Below are 4,900 nucleotides of genomic sequence, written 5' to 3' on the forward strand. Positions count from 1 at the left end.
CCAAATCCCATGGGTCGGTTGGCCAAATGGTTGGCAGTTCTACAAGAATATGATTTTTCTTTCAAAATTGTAGAAGGGGGTTGTTCCAACTTGAAGAATGCTTTAATTGATTTAGAGGAGTGCCTTGATGTAACCCTGGTAGTAGCCATAGAAGTTGGGGATCCTTGGTATGGTGGTATCTACAAGTTTTTGACCGCTTTCTCCTTTCCTTCAGAAAGTACAAGCTATGAGAGAAAGAAGATCCACAGAGATAGTAGGCGCTACACCCTCCTTGATGGGGTGTTGTACCGTCAAGGCATGGATGGGGTACTCAGACGGGCCATTGATGCAGATGAAGTGCCTAAGGTATTGAAGCAGTATCATGATGGATTTTGTGGAGGCCACTATGCCAGTGACTATACAGCTAAGAAGATTTTACATGCTGGATACTATTGGCCGACCTTGTTCAAGGATGTCACTTTGTATTGCAAAACCTGTGAACCATGTCAATTCTTCGGTAGGAAGGATTTGCGTCCCGGGCAACATCACCCAGTGATGTCCATCCATCCGTTTCATAAGTGGGGAATAGATTTTGTCGGGCCCTTGCCCATGACTGCCCACAAAAAGAAGTATCTTTTGGTAGCCACTCAGTATGTCACTAAGTGGGCTGAAGCTATCGCTCTCTCTGCTCCAAATGGCAAGGCAGTTTCAAATTTCATCTTTGAACGTATCTGCACAAGGTTTGGGACACCCATGGAGATAGTCTCTGACCATGGGAGTCCATTCTTAAATGAAGCAGTGGAGTTACTCATGGATCGCATCACACTTCTAGCATCTATTATCCAGCATCCATGGGTCAAACAGAGCGGACCAATGGCCTCCTTTGTAAAACCATGGGAAAAATGGCCGCAGGGAACAGGAGCCAATGGGATCAGAAGGTCACTGAAGCCGTGTGGGCTTACAACATCACTCATAAAACTTCTACAGGTCACACTCCTTTTGAGTTGGTGTATGGTACTGAGGTAGTTTTACCACTAGAGATAGAGATTCCGGCCTTGAGATTGGCACAGGAATAGAGGATGACAGAAGATGAACATGTAGAGGCCAGATTGGTACAACTTGAGAAGTTAGATGAGACCCGACGCCTTGCACTACACCAAACAGAGATCCAAAAGAATCGACAAAAGGCCCGATTGGATGCTAAGATTCGCAAGGGATGGGAAAGACGCTTTGCTGAGGGGGATGTTGTGCTATGCTTTGATAACAGATTGGACCACCAAATGGATAAGAAGTTTCTGCCACTGTGGGGGGCTGGTCCATACAAAGTCATCAAAGAACGTAGCAATGGGTCTGTACAAGTTCAGGAGCTGCGTGAACCATATGGCAAGAAGGTGATCAACAAGCGTTACCTCAAGCCTTTCTTTGTGTAAGATGGACCCAGGCATGGAAATGCTATGCATTCCCTGCCTGGGGGGGGAACTGTTATCGATAAAATTGTCTAAGGAAAAAGGCATTAATATGTATGTGTGTTTGTATATGTGGCAATAGTATAATAAAATATGGTGTGCATAGGGCCCAAGGTTGAGGTGGCAAGGCATGACCATGTGCCACCCTTCCATGTAAGAGGACCCATAAGGTGTGTTGTACATAATCCATGATAGTAATATTATAAAATGCAAGGTGGCATGGCTCCTCCATGTGCCACCCCTCCACCTAGGTTGCATTTAGTGAGATATGGCTCAAAGTCCATGGGAGAAGCAATATAAAATAGGTGGAGATAGATATTATATTGAGTTATTCCCTCCATATGGGATAGGCCCATGTGGGGGAGGTATAGAGGGACCAAGAGAGCTAGTTAAATAATGGGGAAAGTAGGATGAGGTGGCAAGATTCCTTGTGCCAACCCTCCACTTGTCCTCCTAGAGGTTTGAACATATTATAAAATTGGAAAAAGACCAAGGGATATCATAGACTTGAGATATGGGGCTTGATTTATGTGGAAAATTGAGGCAAAGGGTTGTCGCACACAATTGAGAGTGCGTAACCACCTAGCCCACATGGGAGACTTTTCCACACACACCATGCATGTGGGAGGATACATTAATGTTGAGAGACCCCCTCTTTTGGCTATAAAAGGAAGGGGCTATTCCTTGATGAGACACGCTCATTCTTGTAAAGCCACCTAGCTAGTATTTTGATATTTCCCTCTCATCCCTTCTTTCCAATAAAGTATGGTTCACTTCCCTTGATGTCTACATCTCAACATTCCTCCTCCTATCATGTACATGCTTCTCTTCCCCCTCTCCCTTTCCCCTTGTTTCATAGTCTCCCTTTTCCTTCCCTCCACTTCTAATTCCTTTTTCACCCCTATGACATCCCTTCGCCCTCATGATCTCCTCTTCTCTATGGCCTTTGAGCGTTGCCATACTTAGCCTCTAGCCTCTGGTCTCGATTACTTTTCCGGCTAAAAACACACAGAGGAAACCAACCAAGATATCTATTTTCTCAAGGTCAATTTTGACAAAGCTTACGACAGAATGGAATGGGTTTTTATTTTAGCTTCCCTTCATGATAGGGGGATTGGACCCAACTTTGTAAAATTTTTCAATATCCTCCTCTTCAAGCAAGAGCAAGAGTTGAATTAAATGGTAGAGTGTCTCCCTCCTTTGTTCTCAGGAGATCAATTAGACAAGGATGCCCCTTAGTTCCTCTGCTCTTTGCCATTGTGGTAGAGTGTCTTGGATGGCTCACTTAGAAGGAAGTTGACAGGGGAATGATAGAAGGCATCTGGGTAGAAGGAGGAGAATAAATTGTTTGCCAGTAATTCAAGGACGACACCAACCTCACTCCATGAAACGACAAATAATCAGTTGGTAATGTGATAAAATGTTTGAAGATCTTTTGCAGCACCTTTGGCTCCAAAGTTAACCATGAAAAGACATGTATCTTCGGAACTAGGATTCCTCCCCTCCAGTCTTGACTAGCAAAGGGTGTACAAAAAGGGGAAATATTTAGGCTTCTTAGAATTCCTATGGGTTTCAAATGCGGAAATAAGGATAGATGGGAATGGGTGCTAGATAGAATTAGGGCAAAAGTTCAAAGATGGCAAAGACTCCAATCATCTATTGCTAGAAGAAAGTTGTACTTAACCACTACATCTATCCTTCTCTAATCTAGTTTATCTCCTTCTAGTTCCCATCAAAGAAGGGCTTTGACCAGGTAAACATTCTTTTTCGAACCTTCCTTTGGGGCAGGGATCTAGGTCAAAGGAAGATGGCCAAAGTAAGGTGGCAAGTTATACCCTCCCAAGGGCAATTGGAGGCATAGGCATTGTAGATGTAGAAATTATATGGCTAGATTTATGGCCTAATGGATCTTGAAAGGTTATCTGAACCCAAGATTAGTTTGGGCTACTGATCATAAAATATATCTCCAGGGTAAAAACAACAAGATACAAACATTGGAAAAATATGTCGATAGGAGCAGCCCTCTTTGGGAAAGAACCTTGCATGGCAAAAGGATCAGAACTTTGGAAGGGCATGTGGAAGGCTTGGGAATCTTTGAAACCATTCATAACTTGGAAAGGGTTCACTAGGAAGACGGGAAATTTTTGTAGCCACGACTCCATTTGGTTCTCCTTTGTTAGGAGTGACAGCCCAGGCGCTCTTAGACACTACACTCAAAGGCACTTTAAGGCTCAATAAAAAAGGTCTAAGAAAGTGAGATGACCTTTGGAACCGTGGTCAGGGCCGATGGACAGAAGACAAGATCCTCCAAGAAAGACATAGATCAAACAGGTTCGACCTACTCTTGCTCCAAGAAAGAAAGAACCTATGGAACAGAGACAACCTACCATGGATGGGTGGTAGACTCCAACCCTCCTTATGAGAATTTATATGGGCAAGGCGAAATAATATCTTCCCAATCCCAATCTTCAGGGAATTTGATGTTGTGAAAAGATGTGTCAGGAGGACAATGTCGACAAAAACAAGGAAAGATCTAGTGTTTTGATAGAATGTTAAGCCAACATTAAGGAATTTGAAGTTACTTCTCATATATTAATGAATTTAATGTCAAAATTGCCCCTGAGCCTCATATGCAAGCTGAGATCAAGTGATAACTTCCATGAGCTCTTCCAAAGTGCTGTGTCCACTTGCAAAGCATGAACTTTAATTCCTTGAATGGATTTTGCTAGACAACAAAATAAAGAAAAGCATTTGTAGGACAATTGGGCAGTGAGGAACTACTTACAGAATTGTATAATTTGTATAGAGATACAAAAACAAAGATGAAAAGGCAAAATTTTTGAGATTAACAATCAAGGTTAATCTAGGTCCTTGCAAAATAAAAAATATTTTTTTTTTGAGTCGCTTCAACAAGAAGCATGGACATGCACTGCCATAATAGCCGAGATTCACAAGTACTCTGCAAGCTAACACTAAAAAGAAGGTGTATAGTAGGAGCACAAATTTAAGATCTCAATCAAGACCCATCCACACTGCTCACCCAAATGGATGAGCTCTATCCCCAAGTCCTATGAATGGATGTTGAGGTACGCAACCCTCCACACCACTGCCACCCATTGGAGGGAACAAATCTCAAGACCTCATCACAGAAGTGCCTATGAAGGAACTCAAGGTGACGACCTTGAGCAAGCAAAGGAAAACCAAGGCTCACCAAAAGCCTTACAAGAGGAAGAGTAACCAGGAAACTGAGATGAACAGCTTCAAATAAGAATGTGCAGCCTAGAAAGCATGTGTGAGATGAAAAAGGATCGAGGGTTAGGAATCTCTAGGTAAATTTTGTGCAAAATGACAGGAGTAGTCAATTGAAGCCCCATTTACCTTTCTTATTTTAGTTAAGGAAAGCACAAACAAAGCAAATCTTAATGGAACTACCAAAACAACATATAAACATCTCG

This window comes from Dipteris shenzhenensis, chromosome 5 (assembly GCF_047967505.1).
Source record: "Dipteris shenzhenensis isolate YYH24624 ecotype China chromosome 5, Dip_SZ_1.0, whole genome shotgun sequence".
Taxonomy (NCBI): domain Eukaryota; kingdom Viridiplantae; phylum Streptophyta; class Polypodiopsida; order Gleicheniales; family Dipteridaceae; genus Dipteris; species Dipteris shenzhenensis.